Source organism: Anser brachyrhynchus, assembly GCF_964034855.1.
Source record: "Anser brachyrhynchus genome assembly, chromosome: 1".
In the NCBI taxonomy this organism is placed as follows: Eukaryota; Metazoa; Chordata; class Aves; order Anseriformes; family Anatidae; genus Anser; species Anser brachyrhynchus.
Window position 1 is genome coordinate 112131626 of NC_137694.1, and position 19443 is coordinate 112151068.

Below are 19443 nucleotides of genomic sequence, written 5' to 3' on the forward strand. Positions count from 1 at the left end.
CAAGCAAAGATTTCAGGAATGCAGGACCATCCCACCCTTGAAAACTACTACACCCTTTTGTAGTGGAGAGGCTTAGTCAAGAACTGTTTGGCAAAGAGTTGCCCATGGTGAAATTACAGACCCTAATTCACATAAGTGCTATACTCCAGTTGGTTCCAGCAGCCACAGTAGTCAGCAGCCATATCACCCAAATCATCACAAATGCATTAACTTTTTTAAAACAGTCCAGTCTTCTTCAGAAATGCTTCACCATGATATTCTCTTAACACTTAGAAATCCTACCCAATGTTTGTCTGATAAGTATAACCTCTCTATGCACATCAGCAAAGAGCTCTTTCCTGCTGCTTTGCCCTCAGTCTTTGCCAAGGTTTTGCTCACCAAGGAGTTATGTTGACAAATGTGATGCAAACAAGAGATTCCGTGTGTTTTCCTCATTACTTATAGAAAGCTCTTATTTTTATCCTGGGTGTCAAATTATCCACATTCAGAATCCTACTTTTTCTGATGTGTGATTTTAGACTTGGCAATGAAAGCCCAGACAGAGCAAAGCAGTAAAGGTCATTCATAATAAAATTTGGGATCCTGTCTAACCAGTGTCAGCTAGCAAAAAGCAAAATCTAACTGATCTGTATGGATCTTAGAGGAAAATATGGGAAAATCTCTTTGTTTGTTTGTTTTGCTGCTAAGTCCTATAGTAAGTATTGCTTGAAATTGTTCTCAAATTCTATGAGAGTATTGGGAAAAAAAAAAAAAAAAAAGGTTGCTTTCTTGTGAGTCCTAATCTGCATTAACATTAAGAGGCTACAAACACAAGCATGCAAAGTATTATAGGAAAAGACAGCTTCTGTGCCTTTATGATTATGGTTATGACTATGACATATAACCTACAATCTACATGGACAAGAAAGAAATTAGGAAACTAGCAGTTATGGAAAATAACCTAGAAGAAATATTTCAAGTTATCCAACTTCAGTTACCTGTCCACAAAAATACTTGGGGTGTTTTAGTCTATACAAACGGCATAAAGAAATTACTTCCAGAGAGTGTTTGGTTTTGGCTTTTCTTTTTCAAATATTATTAAAAAAAAAAAAAAAATCAGCTGTGATGTGCTGAAAAAGGTCCCCTGGCATAAAGCCAGCATTGACTGTTCACTGGAGTTACTAAAAAAGTGATTACACAAGAGAGAAACAAAGTGGAGCACTCTAACTGTTTCAGTACTGGTTGGTTTTCAGACAAACAAATTAAAAGATATCATTCTACCCTGTGCTTGCAGGAAGACATGTGTGGATTATGTAAACTATAAAATCCACATGTCCCAGAATACGAGCCAACTTGCCCCCAAGTGGTTGGAGACAACCTGTTTATTTGAAGGAAAAATTTGTAGGAGAAAATGGGGACTTTCTTTATGTTTAAAGCCTCTTAATATTACAGCCGAGATTATTAAAAGGAAAAAAAAGAGTATCCTTTCCATCTGACTGGTGCTACTAGTCACTGCAGTGCTGGCAACTTCTCGAAGAGCTAGACAGAAGAGCCCCATCAATATTCATAACAAACACTAAATAATAATAATATGTGTTTTGTTTTGTTTTGTTTTTCTGTCTTTCATACTACTTATTATCCACAACCACTTTATTTAAGCTTGGCTTGATAGCCACCTGCTGTGAGCCTATTTCAACCTGTTGTCTGAGTCAAAGTCCTTTGCTAAGGGCATAAATAAATTCTTGCCTTTACTCCAGTGGAACCTACCATAACAGTGAGAATTGATTTTCAGGAGATTGACATGGATGACACAAGGTAGCTTCATTTTGTCTATAGAACACTGAACAGACAAACAGGCAAATTAAGACCAAAATTAAAGATTTTGTAACACTGGAAGTAAAATGATGTATCTGTTACAATGCAACTTCACTAAATGAATTTCAGGGATCTTCAATTAAACACTAGAAATAAGAATAGCCCTCCCATTTTACACTTCAGATTTGAGATATGAATCGACAGAATTGAGAAGAAGAGTTTAATAAAATCGTGAGTTTCTGCTCTATAGATAGGCATTTTCTTTTTGACATAAGTCATTACTGATCTACTACAGGATGCTAAAGTGAATTCTAACTAATTGACACAGAAAAATATTTCTTTCACAAACACACATAAACATCTCTACTGAGTAATTACATGAGTGTCAGAAAGCACTTTGTATGTAGCACCACTGCAATGTATCAATGCTTTGGAAAACATTTTTCTTAGACTGAAGGATTTAAAAAAACAAAACTATGCTTCAGCATAACACACAGTTCAAAATAGTTATTAATCAGACATGAATTGAAGAAAAAAATCTCAAAAAAAAAATTGTTTCATGGAACTGCCAAGAAGCAACAGAACACTAAAATTTTATGACAGAGAAATTTATTTGTAGAATTAAGAATGTGAAATTAAAAGCTCCAACAGAAACTTTAGATTCAGTGAATACTCATTTGCTGTTACAAACTTTTGAATAAGATTGACACTGAAACCTGAGCTTAAAAAACAACAGCAACAAAACAAACATAACACAAAATGACACAGATCTAAAATGTTCATGCTATATTCTTTTTGAAATTCAGAGAGGCAGATTAATAATAATTTAGTTAAAAAACACCCTCAAACACCTAAATTAAAACTGCTCCAGATTAGACTTTAAATATCACAATTAAATAAAAGATTACCCTCCCCCGCCAAAAAATAAATTCAGGACCACATTGTCTACTATTAATTTCTCCGTAATTCCAGTTATGATTTTTTCCTAAAAAATCTGAATGCCAAAAGTCATACAATCCCTTCATCTCCCTTTTGCTCCTGAGTTCAAAGTTAGCTGGAAGTGAGAGAAGTAAATAACCTGAACATTTGCCTCCCACCTTGAATACTACCTTCCAAATTCTGTTTTATTTCAATTTAATTTCCTAGTTCTTATCAAATAAAAAAACCAAAACAAAACAAAACAAAAATAGCTTTAATGCCTCTGCTACCTTTTCAAAGTTACAGATGCAAATTTTGCATGAATATGTTATTTGCAGAGATCACTGTAATTTAAAACCTGTCGCATTTTTACAGCATTCTCACCATCATCACAGACTTAAGAAATCCCATCCTTTCTCTACATAAATAAAAAGGTAGCAGAAGAATGTTTGGTCTTAACTACCTCCCCCTGCATGTTTTATCAGATCTGTCACACCTGTGCCAAAAATCTAGAGTTCAATCAAATTGATCCTAGTGTTCAACACAATTTAAACACCATTAAGTATTTTGAACAATGCAAACTCGTTTCTGCCTACAGCTTTTTCTGCTCATTTCGACATCAAAATAAAAATACTTATTCTGAAATTTTCATAATTCTAGCCTTGCCCATGGGTACCATAGAGAGATTTACAGTTCTGAGGACTTCCATAGTTTACAGAACTGCTGCACATCTGCATATAAAATCAAATACAAAAGAGTCTAGTGTTTAAAATGATAATTTTCTATACTTAGGTAATTTCTATGCTTCCCTGAGGTTTTGACATGCACAGTGAAGGTAATAACTTAAATGGTGCAAAGTGGTCTCTTACTTTAGTATTTTACAGCTATGGAAAAATATACACGTGTGTGTGTTTGTAACATTAAAGAAAAAGATGAAAAAAATAAAAATTTCAGATTCGTTTAGATATACACTTTTTGCTACATAAGTTTAAAATTTTGGACCTGATGACTTGAAGAAAAAAAAAAAAAAAAAGACAGTCAAGCAAAGGTCATTGAAAATAAGTTGCACAGCTCTATAGAATCTTTCCTTCTAAAAGATATTGCTTATCCAATACACTAGTGTTTAAAGTGTAATAGTTAAATTTTACGGTTATCTTAGTTTGCCACTAATAACAAAAACAAGAACTACAAAACCTAGTTAAAACTAGATTAATTTCTCATTTCATTTATATGCAAAATAATTATAAAATAAAATATAAAATAATAAAATAATTTAAAAATAAAATAAAATAATAAAATAAATAAAAAATAAAATAAAATAAAATAAAATAAAATAAAATAAAATAAAATAAATAAAATAAAATAAAATAAAATAAAATAAAATAAAATAAAATAAAATAAAAAACTTTAGAAGGTTAGGTGTGTTCTAAAAGCCAACCCAATAAAACAGAAAAGATTTCATGTTATTCACTATAATTTTACCTAGCTAGGGTCTAGTGGCAAGAGACATACGGAAGTATATATGTGTCATGGGTGTTTGACATGTGGCTACCTTGAAAGTAATGTTTTCCAGGCCCCTAGAACTGAAACCAACAGTTTAACCTTTTTTTTTTTGCATTACAGGGCTACGTGTTGGGAATGACATTAGGCTGTGATGACTCCAGAAAGTCTCAGAGAAAGGGGACAAGTTTTCCATCATACTCATAAGGTTCTCTTAGTGTTCCACAAAGATGCACAGGCTGAAAATGCTAATATTTCATAGTGGAACAAGAGTTGCTGGAATTTCAGGGGGTTGAGAATGAAATAGGTTTTAAGTGGTAATGTGCCAAATACCCCCTGGGGCACTTCACTGAAGTTCATGGAATTTTGTGGTTTTCCTTGCAGTTTGCTTAAATAAGAGTAAATTAGAACCATGGCTCCTCTGAAGAAATTTGGCATTACAAGATATGTAATGAAAGTTATATTATGTACTTTAAACTCTCTATGGTGGGTAGGCTTTTAATTTTTGATAACTTGGCTCAATGTTCATTAGCATGCCATTGGGTATTTTTATTGGGCACGTCTCTGCAGCTCTTCTGAAATAGCATGCATGTAGATTTTTATTAGAAAAAATATAGAGAAATAGTTGAATAATGGCATGTCAAATACTCTGAAGACATTGCATGACACAGTCAATGAAAACAATAATAGTCTTATGGTTACAGCATTAGTTTGGGTTCTTGGAACTGTTCCATGAACTTCCTGTGTGGCTCTGAAGAAATCGTTGATGGTCTGGACTCTAGTTCCCATTAGTAAAGTAAGAATTATACTCCCTTTATCAACCTTTGCTCTTTTGACTATTCATGTGCTTCCAAAGAATACAACTGGGAAAAACAAAAAAAAAAAAAGTCCCTTGGTAGCCAAGGCTCTTTAGATATAAAGAAATATCCCCATACCAGATTGGCAAAGGGTGAGAAAGAAGAATGAAATATCAAGTTTTTCATGGGAAGGAACACAGACAGGAACTGACAACTTGATCCTCAAAAATCTTCATGTTAAATCTTCAGTTTTATAGTATATTCACTTTATCATAAAATGGTTGCAAATATCACTTAGTGGATGAATTTTGGTGGTAAGTTTAACATCAACCCAGGAATAATGGTCCACTCCTGAAAGTAAGACCTGTGGATTCAGAGTCAAAGAAAGACAGGAGAACCTATCTGAATTAGGGTTGAATGGCAGGATAATTTCTAAAAGATTTTTTTTTCATTTCAGAATACTGTTGAACTTCCTGCTTCTGAATAGGAAGAGAAGCTGAAGTGATGAAATATTATGGGAAAATCCATTATTTCAGTATTTCTGGCCTGACCAGAACCCAAAAAGACCAGAATAGTCAAAATTTCTTCTTTCCAGATTTGTGACTCTGCAAATTCAGAATACAAGATTTGTGTAACCATCAGGGTCCAAGTTCTGAGAAGTGCTAAGCACATACAAATCCCCCTCAAGCTAATGGGAGTTACAGGTGTCCCCAGCAATAGCTACAGAGAAGATATCATCACAATTGAGGTTTGCCGGCTCAGAACTTTGTCCAAATTTGACTGAAACTCTAAACTCTTTGCAACAATTTTGTTGCTAATTCAAACTCCAGCTTTTACTTAGTTTTTGTATCCTTCATTAAGAACTTCTGTTTCCTAGCTACAAAATTGGCAACTCAGTGAGCAAATTATCCTCTTTTCCACATTTCAGTATTCTGGAAAGCACTGCACGTTTAGCACTGAGCTTTGCCACAACATCTACTAAAGTCTCTGGAAAGAATGCCACTTGACTTCATATGCAAGCTGACAGATTTTTATGGACTAGATGACTAGATCCTGAGCTGCTGAAAATTCACATCTCTTTATTAACAATAACGCTAGCTGAATATCTGGTCCTCTGTTGCACCTTGATTTTTCATCTTATGTGCCACATATCCTCAAGTTTAGCAGAATTTGCCAAACAGGACCATCATTTTCAGAATGGGCATTTTTGCCTTGATACTTTACACATTAAGAACAACTTCTTGAGTATTAATCATAAATGACTTTAGAAAAAAAATATATTTGTCTTAAACTAATACCTCTGTAGACACTGAAAAGCTCTGTTCTTCTTTCCCCTCTTTCCAGTTCTTTGCACTTGAGAGACATACACGTCTGTCAGAATTTAAACACTGGAAGGATTTTGTTTCCTTAATTCAATAAAATTATTTCATTGATACACATATGGACCTTCTTATTTCTCAATAGAAATACATGTAAGGATCTTTCCTTCTAAATAGAAGGAAAAAAAAAAAAAAAAAAAAAAAGCCAAACGTACATTATTACAGTTAGCATGAATTTTCCAAATTGTTGCATAATGCCATGCATAACAGTACAACAGAACTGGAAGTTACTTACATTTACAGGGACAACAGCTGCAATACTTTATATGTAACAGACCTTAAACAACTGTTAATGTATTCACTGTCTATAATATTTTGGCTTTTTCTTTGGGGCAAGTGAACTTCAAAACATTCTGTGATTTGGATCAGGATGTGGTTTTGTTGAATGCAATCACGCAGCATATGCAGGTCAACCAGGGGATCAGGCCCAGTCAGCATGGGTTCATGAAAGGAAAGTCCTGCTTGACCAACCTCATCTCCTTCTATGACCGGGTGACTCACCTGGTGGATGAGGCTGTTGACGTAGTCTACCTAGATTGCAGCAAGGTCTTTGACACAGTCTCCCATAGAATTCTCCTGGAGAAGCTGGCAGCCCATGGCTTGGACAGGTATACGCTTTGATGAGTTAAAAACTGGCTGGACAGCCGGGCCCAGAGAGTAGTGGTGAATGGAGTGAAATCCAGCTGGTGACCAGTCACCAGTGGTGTTCCCCGAGGGTTGGTGTTGGGGCCCATTCTCTTTAATATCTTTATTGATGACTTGGATGAGGGAATTGAGTGCACCCTCAGTAAGTTTGCAGATGACACCAAGCTGGGGGGTAGTGTTGATCTGCCGGAGGGTAGGAAGGCCCTGCAGAGGGACCTGGACAGGATGGGTTGATGGGCAGAGGCCAATGGGATGTGGTTCAACATGGCTAAGTGCCAGGTCCTGCACTTTGGCCACAACAGCCCCATTCAGCACTACAGGCTTGAGGCAGGAACAGGTAGCCCAGGGAAGTGGTGGAGTCACCATCTCTGGGGGTGCTTAAGGAAAGGTTGGAGTTGGTGCTTAAGGACACGGTTTAGTAGGTGACATTGGTAGTAGGGGGATGGTTGGACCAGAGGATCTTGGAGTTCTTTTCCAACCCTAATAATTCTATGATTCTATGCTTTAGTAGTATTTACTGCATGGCTGAACAGTCTTGGTGAAAAATCTGGCCTAGAAGAAAGATAATGTTTTTCATATTTTCTCTGTATTTGCTATTTTTTAACGTTAGCACAGGAAGTAGAGCAATTCTGCATTAAATACAATCTTGGAAGCATTTTCAGCATATCCCAAGTCATTAGGACTTGTTCAACTGCAGTAAATACTAACATTTAATATCTAATAAAAGGTAGCAGTACCTAAAGTTGAAATAATCTGACCATGCTAAGGTGACTTACAGTTTTCATTTCCAGTTTTACGTTGTTCTAATTCAGGTTTTCACCACAAATACCATGAGACTTCTCTATATTCCATAAAAAGAAATGTGTAGTGATAAACATTAATATAAATTATTTTCATTATTTATAGGTGTAGTACTCTCAACTGTGACAAGTTCAGAACAGTAAAAATTCTCACATTATAACTTTCTAGGTAAACTGTTTATCAAGAAATGATGTTAGAATATTAATCTGTCTTGGGCCATGACTAATTTATGCTTAAACTATGGTAGAGTTTTAAGGGAGAAGTCATTAAAAGCATGGTGATCACACAGTACTTGCAAACAAAAAAATATGGAAAATATAAAATAGCAACATGGAACTCGGGTAGGAGCCCAGGCCTAAAAGTAAACCAGTGAAAAGGAACATACATAAATGGAATATTGTAATCTGATGATTTTCAGAAAATATTCTGAATTGCAGCAGGAAACACATTTTTGATCAAAGATGTTGATTCTCCTGGGATAAGACAAGAAGCAATTTAGAACAAGGGGCAACCCAGCTGTACCCAGTTCTTTAGCCAACTGAGCATGTATGTAATGAGCAAGCAGTACAATACTCAAAAAGTGTTGTTAAGATCAAGCACTCACACAAACTAGAGGAGAGTCTCTGGGGCTTTTCAGTTTTAAAGATTTTATAAGAACTTATAAGAACATAACTGAAGAGCAACTGCATTCTGGGGCAAGAATCCCATTCATCCCAGTGAGGTTTAAAACAGACCTTACAATTAAAAGATATGCTATCCATTCAGATATCAAAATTTATATCAAGCTAAGCTTGATAAGATTAGAAATTTTTCATGTTAACATGAAACTATACTTTATGACTAGAGGACATTCAAAAAGCCGAGCTGGAACAACGGGCTCTTAAACACAATAGTATTAAAATAAAACAAAACAAAGTAAACCATGACAAGGTAATGTTACCACTTTTGCTGAGAAAGGAAGTATGCATACATGAATGTTATATAAAAATTACATAAGTTTTCTTTGATCTGTTAACAAGAAAGCTAAACAAGCTGGTGGATATTCTCCAAATAACTTGTCATTATTGGATTTTTTTTTAGATGACTGAATTCCTTCCCCAAAAGAACAAAGATCGGTCCTCTGGGAGAAAAGACCTGAAAGCCAGAAATAATCACTCTCTGCATATCCTATTCTTAGATGATGCCCAAGGTTAAGAGTTCTACAGAACTAAAGACAAAGGCCATTTCCCTCGTATGACTTCATATGAATAGCAACAGGACTGTGGTTTAAGCAGGTAAATACTATCCCCTTTGTTTTTGTGAATTTTAATTAACTTTTCTACATTATGAGACTATTTGGCTTCATTCTTCATTTAAAAATACAGGGTTTAAGATAAGACATCAGGCAAGGACAAATTACTACTTTTTGTACTACCTATCATTAGTCAGCAATGACTGATACAGTAGAGTGGGAGTGCACATTATTGGCCTTAATACAGCATCACAGAGTTGAAGCAGCTGTTGCACTGCCCCTCACACCTCCCAGGAGCCTCCTCTTGCATGCACCTTCTTCATCTCTTATCTATTAGTGTCCCCCACAAATTTCCTACGTTGAAGACTCTCATATAAAAGCACAAACACTTGATCTCCTTCCAGTATGTCTGTGGTGGCTTTCTCCTTGGAAGAGTCATCAAACTGTGCCAGAGCCACCATCACCACAACTTTTAGATTCTGCTTGCCTGGAGGAACTGGTCCCTGGCCTCCAGGCCCACCAGCTCAGTCTTCAAGATGGGTTGAGACAAGGTGGAGCCAGACCTTCTGTCCTATTTTATAGCTGACAGCTATTATTGGGTGAGGTGGAAAAAAAGGGACCTAGATGGGCCTAAGCAAAATAAAATTAGTGATTTTAGATAGTAATTTCTTAATTGTAAATGGTGTGGGACATTTCCTTTTACCTTCTCATCTCAGCCTCCATCGACTGGACAGATGTGGAGCTTCACAGAAAAGAACTGAATGGGCCAGAAAACTGGCCAGCTGTCTACATGCCCAAAAGCAAGTAAAGTGTCTACCTTGCCCTGGAACTTCAAATTAACTAACCAGGTTTTATATTTCTAAGTAAATATTCTTCAGTTTAAAAGTATTAATCCTGGTTGTTTGGTGCACTTATCAGACTTTTGGCCTTTGTATAGTATTCTGTTGCAATCTCATATGTGAAGAACTAGGCTTGTAGTATTGGTTAGTACCTGGCCAAAGCTGTTTTATTTGGTCAAAAGACAGGCCATCGGGAGTATCAGTCCCTCTGAGCACAGATGAGAGAAATGACAACAGTGATAATAGCAACAACATTGCCAACAGCAATGACACCAAGAGCAGAAGCAGCAAGGAGCACGTTGACACAGGAGTGTGAAGCAGCAACTGCTGGTTCATAACTGGCTGTTTGATAGCTGTGCAATCTTGGTCTTTCCTCCTTTGCAACATACCAGTGGGCAATGTAACTGCACCTACTGAGCATTAGAGGGTTCTGTACAGCTGTATATGGTACTGAGACAGTTCTTGAGTCAGGGTTTGCTCCAAGGGACATGAAATATACAAATGGCTTATCTTCCCTGTGAGTTGCTCTGTGATTCAACGAGATGGAAGAGAGTCTTTCCTCAGTGAGTGGTGTGCAGACCAGATCTTGTGCTCAAGCGTTTCACACTAACTTGGTGGTTTGTCCCATCACCAACTTCAAATTTCCAGCCTGGTGCTACTGAAAGGTGATTTTACAAGCATGGCTACTCATTCCTCCACATCTATTTCAGCTTTTTTTATTCTATGAGTTAGTTAGAAATACAAATTAAATCTGGAATGTCATGTTATGCTTGAATTAATCACTACTCTTTCCCAATAGACTGATTGGAAAGATTACCTTTGTTTCCAGACTGTTTAAAAGTCATACTCAAAGAATTCAGAAAATCCGAGCACACACTGCTTCAAATGAGTACATTCAGTAACTCCAAATGACTCAAATTGTTTGGAAGGGAAATATAAAAGGTAAATAAGAATGAATGAAGCAAGTTCACTAAAAAAAAAAAAAAAAAAAAAAAGATATACTATATAAATAACAATAAGATCATTATCAGATTTAACAGTGTGTCATATATTACAGATAGGGGGGATCAAACAATTAAGGGTACCATCTAAATCCATTCATGTCTTGGATTTAAAAGTTAGCACTTCTTGCACTGATGGACAGCTTTGCTGTAAGATAACTGTACTAGAATCCTCTAAAAAAATGGATTGAAATCATTGATGAATTTTGAATGTCATCATTTTTCATCATCCCTGTTTTTAAATAACCAGAACAGGTATTCATATCTGCCAATTCAGTATCATTATTGCTCTGCCTGAATTAAGCTTATAGATTGTTTCCAATATTTATTACTTGGTTAAAATAGAAAATAAAATAAATTCTTCCACTTGAGCTCTGGACCAATCACTATTGCTCTATTCAAAATACAGACCATGTACAATGTCCTGAAAACATCATTTTTGAACAACCAGAAAAGTTAATATGTTCAGTATGATCATGCAAACACTACTAATATCAAATGCTGACTGAAAATCTGAGATTTATTTATTTATTTGTTTTTATTAGTTCTGCCTTTCAGCTACAGGGACTACCGATGCATTCTAGATAGAAAAGTTCTAACAATTCATTTACATGGCTGTGGCTTTGTAGCATTTCCTGTTTGGCAATGAAGTGCTCTAAAAGATATTTACTTTCGGTGGATCTATCATTTTACAGCCTAGAGTGCCAAACAGTGTATTTTAAAGGACACTGTATGTATGCAACTAATTATCAAGCAGGAATGTGAGGTTAGGGGAAAAGGTGTTGAAATGCAATAATGAGTATGGAAAAGGCAGTTTTTAGTTTGACAGAAAAATTAACACACCAAGGATTTGATTCTGAAAGTGTAACACTAGATGTCTTAATCTTGCCACTAATTTTAAGAACAATGAAGCATTTATATCCATTTGGAAAGTTTATGATTATAAACATGACAAAACCTCTATGTATGTAATATGTTCTACACAGAAAGACTAAAGCTAAAACTTTTTGAACTGTCACAGATATATATATGCGTATGAAAAGGATATCTGTATAACCCATGTCTTTTTTCATGCATTGCCTATTTTCTGTACACTGTAGTCTTTATAAAAATGCTCAATCATTTTACTTTAATTAAAATTTGCCTTAAAAGGAATAGTTTCTCCTGTTAAAAAAAAATGCTGAGAATTGCAGAGAAGAAAATGAGAATTTATATGGCTATGAAATTCCTCCTAACCTTACTTGATATAACCAAGTAAAAAGCATAAAATATCCTTTATCTAGCCAAAAGCACTCTTACATTTGACTCAGAAAGACACTTGGGAGTTTTAAATCCACTGTGATTCATAGTTATATGAAATATTTCAGAATATGAAAAGTTCTATTGCCACTACTATTAAAGAAAAAAAAGTGTCCATAAAGCTTTTCAAATTATATTAAGGACTAATTAAGTCTCTTAAAAGATTTTAGAAGTCTTGCAAATTTTTAGTTTTTGTTCAGTATATTAGTTCAATCCTCTACAATCTTATTGTGAATTTTCAATATAACAATAACAACAAACCAAATTCTTAAGCCATTATGTTTTCAAATTTTTCTCCAAGCGCCATTTATGGTTTATCAACTATAATTGTGGTATTCTGAAGGGAAGGTTTTATACAGGTTTGCTGTGAGTAATTTTTATACATATAGTTTCTACTTTGATATATTAGATTTTCAATTCTATAATGCCAATGAAAGCCAATGCCAAGAAGCTTCACAATATTTGCAAAAATGCTTACTGTGTCATTTGATTATTCCTTTACAGTGATACATTACCAAAACTAGATATTAACCTTTGTATGAAGTACCATCTACGCAGAGTAGTCAAACAAATTAAAGCTCCAATCCTGCTACTTAATACACACTGACAGTACATAGACAGTGTTGCTCTCTTGATGCCCACACAAGGTTCTGTTGAATTTCAACAATTCTTCTTGCATGATTCCACATACTCAGCACCGTCTCTAGGATTAGGGTTTGGCTACGCTACTTCAGAGTCATTGATGAGCTTCAGGCCTACCATCTTGCAATTAAGTCCACATAGACAAAACTGATTTTAACAGTTGCACACGTGCTGTTTTCTTTGCAGGATCCTGGGTTCAGTCTAGATATTAACAAAAGATAACAAAACCTTTGATCTAGCAACACTTACCATCCTTCCTTACCAGTTCCAGAAGATGGGTGTAAAAAATGGTTTCATGCTTTCATCCTTCATGCAGATAACACCTAAAAGCACACAAGGCATACATTATATATAATAAAACAAAGGATGGACACCTTATTATCCAGTTGATTACTTCCATTTTTGAACTTTCTTTTTTATTCAGATTAGAAGTGGTTAATTTTTCTAAAAATTCTAATTTTCTAAATTAATTTTCTGTATCCTAATAGAATGTGTCATCTGTTTTACTTGGGCCAAGACACAATGATTATAAGGGTGTGGGGGAAAAAAAAAAAAAAAGCCAATCTCAGCATAAATGAATTAAAAAAGAATATCTAAGCCACAAGATCAAAATGATTAAATTCAAGCAGAACATCTAAAAATCACATTCAACTGAACTAAATCAATCTTATTCAAATTTCTTTTATGTTCCTCCTTAAATATTGATAATTAGCTATCAACATAAAGAACAAGAGGAATTAGGGGTCATACACAGTTTTTCTTTTGATGGCTTTCTCATGAACCTAAATTGCCAAAGAAACAACATTCAAAAAAAAAAGAAAATTATTTCTGTGGTCATCTCAAGATCATCTGCAGCATTTTAATCTGGCTAAATCTGTATACTCCTAAATATAGCACATTGTTTTGCTGTTAAAAATAAGCTTCTTTATTAATCACGTACTCAGTACAATGGCGACACAGTGTCTGTTCTTGTACACATAATGTGACACATATTCTAGCAACCAGCAGACTTTGGAAGAAAATAAACCTGAGGTAACTATTTACAATGATTTGTAGTAAGCTCTTCATGGGTCTTGTTTACTTCCACAACAGAGAGAATGTTCCGTCCACTTCAGGTACAAAGGGATTCCTCGGATATGATAAAACTTCAGCACTGAAATAACGTGTCACTTGTAATACAATGTACAATTGGAAAACACTGCCAAAGCTTCAGCTGTTGTAACTCTCCATAGTCAGTGGAATTATGCCAATTTGCAATCTTTAGGGTCGTGGTTCTAGTGGTATAAAATTATACAACATAGGATATACAATATTGCTGACTAACTCTTTTTGTTGATATATGTATAATAACCAGTAATAGAAATCTTCTAGAAATTCTAGAAATTCTTATCCACTTTTCTTTAGACATATCAAAGCAGTATATTGCTCAAAGCACTACTTTTGAGGGTGGCCTTTCCTTTAGCCAGAAAAAATATTACATAGACATATGCTAGAGTCAACAGAATTTAAATACTCATAGCCAAGATCAGAGTTTGCATCTTTTTGCAGTCTGACTTTATATTTTTGTGAAATAATCTCCTCAAACTAAAATCTCTTAAACAGAAAAGAACAATAAATTCTCTTAACAAGAAAAAATGATCCTACTTCAATTTTTTATTTTTTTTTTCATACAGAGAAAGTGTTTAAAAAAGAATTGGCCTGTAAACGTAGCTTTTGGCAATAAAATTAGATTGTAAGCTAGAAACTTAATGCAGTAATAGGGAAGACATCTTTTGTATTTCACAATCCACATTAACCACACTACAGCACACCACTCACCATAAAAAAAAATAAGTGATGGCAAGTATTTGGGGGAACTAAACAGACAGTTCAAGCCCAGTAATCCAATATGCAATAATATTTGCTTGCAAATCAAGAATACTTGATACTATAACTAATGTGCTGAGAGAAAGCAAACACAGAACATTATTTGAGATTTACATCACAGACATGATTTGATGTCATCACAGATGTTAGTCTTACAGAACTTCCATTTTGCTCTAAGTTACGTAGACAACCAGCATTAATTTAAACCCAATGCCACTAGCAGATATTAAACCAGTGAATCTGCCTCCATTTAACATGTGTAAAAGAAAAATGATGTGGAAAGAATCCAGAAACTCTAAGCTTCTAAAATCTTTTTTCCTTTTATTACCAATCATTAATCTGAGAGATGTCACCCAACAAGTTGTTTATTTAGCTCTTGATCTTTAGATAAGTGTCATTCTTTTATAGATGATTTTTAATTTCTCTTTGGCTGGTGTTGTTTATAGAGTTACTGAAGTAAATGTTTTTTATGACTTTTAGGCCTAACTCAAAGCTTTCCCCTGCAAGCAATTATGCTTGTGTGAAAATGCCTGCAGGACTGGAGCCTAGAGGATTTATCCCATATTCTTTCCCATGTAGCTAAGGCCCTAAATCAAATCAGTTTATCTCCAGAGAAATATGTGCTTTAATCAGATTACTTGGAATCAGGTTTTTGTGCCTGGTGCTAAGTAATACTCCAACACTTGGGTTTACCCTTACAGCAATGACATAGAAAAAAAAGAAGAAAAAAAAAAGAAAAAAAAAAAAGAAAAAAAGAAACATTAAATATATATATATAAAAACATGTCAAATATATATATGCACAAATAAATACATTAGAAATCTTAGACATACTTTTAAAATGGTTTGCTGGCTTACTGCTTTGTGAAACAATTACCCTAATACTGCTGTAAGTGTGTGAGATATAAAAACCAATAAGTGGATAACATTTGTCCATAGGAGGACACTCTTTGAATTAGTAGCAGAAAAGGGAATTAATTCTGTGTATCTTGGTTTCACCTTTCAGTGATTCTGTGGGCAATCTTCAAAAATAGGATTCCTGCTATGTGTGCTTATAAGATTATAGTACCAATATGCCTTATATTCAGCCCGTTTGAAAAACAATATAGTCTAACAACAAAGATTTGGACCTCATAATTATAGTTTAAAATTCTTCTTTTGTTGTGCTGTATATCCTGGTACTCAGAAATCAGCCACTACCTTTTGATGCTATTAAAATGTTTCTTAGTGGGGAAACAGGCAGGTGATCACAAGTCCTAACTGGTGAGATTATTCCTGCTGGAAATTTACCATGTACAATTTTTTTTTTCTTTTTTTTTTTTTTTTTTTTTTTTTTAAGTGGAAAAAATGAAGCATCTGCAGGGAGCAGAATGGGAAAATATGCCATAGAGACACAACCTTGAGGCAAGAAGTTAAGGGGAATTGCCACTGCAGCCCACTGGGACTTCTGGTTTTGGTGCAGTGCTATGGCAATGACAGCCTCCCTTTATGCCATGGCCTGTTCAAATGCAGAAAGAAAAGGCAGCCACAGACACAAAGGACTTAGTTTCCCATATGAGCCATACCTTCCTGCCAGGGAACTGCAGAGGAAGGAAGGGGCTGGGGAAACTGGAGGAGGAAGAGGATAATTACATGGTAAATATCATCTTGCTAGTGTGGCTCTGAGTCCTGGGATGTATGCTGGATTAACAAAGGGATAGGCAAAATTTTTAGATCAAAGAGCTGCCCCCACATCAGGAGAAAAAGATTGCCTGTAACAGTTGTCCACGAGCAGGAAATACAGAGCCTTAGTAATAGGCAGCATTCATGGTGGACAGAGGTGCCTAAGCAGACCCCTGTACACTTGTATCTACACCAAATCCTCAGTTTCCCTATCCAAGTTCAATTTAATGTTTCAGCACTAAGGTGAATCCATGCAACTTAAACTTTGCTTGTTTAATGCATAGGTGCATGGGCTTACAGGCAGGAGAGCATTCTCCACACAGCCAGACAACACTATACCAGTGTCCTAAAGCACTTGCAACTTTAAGAAAGGGAACAAGTGCCATATCTCTACTGATAGCAAAAAGACAAATTCTCAGTATTTATTTTTAACAAGACTCTCTGACAGTCATTCAGAGAGAGAAATTGGTAGTCAAGTTTCACCTGTGGAGACAAGCATATCTAGAGACTCAACCATGCACTCCCTGATGCTGTCTCTGTTGACTCTTCCCACTACTCCCCCTGAAGGCTGTTCAGCCTTTTTGCCACCACTAGTTGCTACGTTTTGCCATGGTGAAGTGTAAGAATAGAGGGGATGTGTACAGGGAAGGAATGCTGGGCATTTTTGAGACAAATCCTTTTTTTCCTCAGAATCCATGAACCTTACCTTCATTTTAATATTTTACCCACATATCCAGAGCTTGTTCAAAATGCACAAACTGATCAACAGCAGCTCCCCTAACAAAACTTAGTCATCATTATGTGGTGGGAACAGTGACTGTGCCCCTCAGTTTCATCCAAAATATGCCCCTCTGCACTTGATGCTGTCAGTAAGAGAACAGCTCGTTCCATAACTTTAATATGTTTCCTGCTTATAGCCCTAGTCTGTCTTTTGCTGCTGTGGAACTTTTGCCAAAATGCCTAAGAAATGTATATACGTTTTCTATACAAAAATACTGTGGGCTTTCTATGGCCTAGGACCAACTTTGTCTCAGGCAGTGTTCTTTGTATTCATGAGATGATATAACATTACTGATACTTGAACAGTTTGTGTTGATGATACATGAATTACTGGATCAGAGGAGAGTTTGTCTCCATAGAAGACATACTAAGTCATTCTGGGAGTCATGCTATAGAGTTTAATTTGATAATGACTTGGGAGAATAATGTTCCTAATGAATTTAGGCCTAATCCTTAAAGTTCTCTCCCACAGACTTTTAAAAGGAAAGGAAATAGGGGTCACAGGAACAGTCCTTTCTCATTAAGTACTCAAGATCTCTCCCATCTTATCCATGCTGAACACAGAGTTACTTTAACAGCGGTCTTGTTTACATTATGTGAATCAAATCCCCTCACGTGGGCCCCAAACATGCAAAATTTGCAATCAGCTATGTTGACTAATCTTCTTAACAAGCATACAGCAGGAAGACATGGGAGTTACCACAACATTTGTTAGTGCATATGGTCAAGTTTTGGCCTCTTATTCTCAACAAGCACTATTAAGCCATTCAAGCAAGCAGCAGGGCCAATTAGCCTAAATGGTAAGGTGTGCTAATATCTCTGCTTAGGGAATTAGTTTTGCCTTATGTCAAACATACTTGCCTGGAATTGCTATGTTGCTTTGCCTTAAACGTTGAACCCAAACTCCCCACAGTTAACAAGCAGTTTTTAATGTTCCATATGTTTTTGAAACTGGTATTCACAAACAGACAGCCCATGTCTCCTCTGCCATAAGGTAATTTGAGCCATATCTGAATTTTATAGCACGGAATAAGAGGCCAATATGTAAGGCAGTGTAAAAGACTCAAAAAGCTAATTGTTAATATTATCTAACCAATAATCAGTGGTCATGAAAGTGTCATGTACACTTTAAAGCAATGCTGGTAATATCAGGCACCAGCACAGAAGATATGCTGCTGCTGCTAGGACTGGGACAATGCTGCACATGATGCGAAACAGGGAGAAAGTGGACATCAGACTGGATGAAAGATTTTTTTTGTTTGCTTGTTTGTTTCATTATTTTTGTTTGTTTTTCTTTTGCTTTTACTAAGTTGCTTTTGCAGCTTTTTTACTTTTGCTAAGCTGTCAGAGTAACAAAAACCTTCATATTATGAGAAGGATACCAGCTGAGCACACATAAGACAGAAAAAAACAAGTGTGGGATATTGTAGTTGCTGCTGAATGCTTTATTATTCTGGACCAGCACCAGGATATGAAAGAGCTAGTACCACAGCAGAGAGCAGTGGGAATTCCCCCAAGCTTAACAGCAAGCTAGAAGCCATTAATTAGAAGCTGAAATAAAATATATGGAAATAAATGTGTGTGAAATAAAATGCAAAAACAGACGGAATTCTATGAATAGAGAGTAAAACGACAACCCATTTTGACATTGTTATTCAAATGATGCCCAAGAGCTGGAGTGAAACACTGGTCAGTTTGAGCATGGCTAGGCAGAGCTGACCCCTAGTAACTGGCAATGGTAGGAATTGCCACTGTGCAATAGCTTTGTTTGCACAGCATTAAAACCTTTTTTTTCTGATGCTCTAAAATACTTGGGGGTAATTACTATGATCATGACACAGGGATAACTATAATGGTCACTGACTCTTCAAAGCAAGATGCACATTCTGGACTTTCTGTTGAGATCACAGAGAGCTGAACATGCTAACTCTACATTAGATCTGTGATGTGTTGTGCACATAGGTGCTTTCTGGTTTAACAGAAAAGGGACATTATTGCTACTGTCCTGTCTGTGTTTTATCCACAGCAAAATGAATAAATAAGCATACCCTGTCACATCTAAACAGTATCTTAGATTTATCCTTCAGACAAAGCTGTCCACAACTTGCTGATAGATGACATTGCACTTTTTTATTATTATTATTATTTTTCATTGCTGAATACCAGCTATGACTGAAAAACAGGTTTCTTAGTGTAGCACAACCTATGCCAGGCTGTTCTAACTTCTATTTTTTCCTGACTGAGGGGGAGACAAAACAGAGAGAGATGGAGGAAAGGTTTCTTTTTAGT

General features: G+C 35.7%; 1 long non-coding RNA gene across 1 annotated transcript in view; it reads right to left on the reverse strand.

The window, feature by feature from the left end:
• The window catches only part of LOC308187692, a 53943-nt gene that overhangs the window by 31734 nt on the left and 2766 nt on the right, over positions 1-19443 (reverse strand). The window contains exon 2 of the long non-coding RNA XR_013944867.1: positions 13096-13169. This is a non-coding gene — a long non-coding RNA (uncharacterized lncRNA). The remainder of the gene's footprint in view (positions 1-13095; positions 13170-19443) is intronic.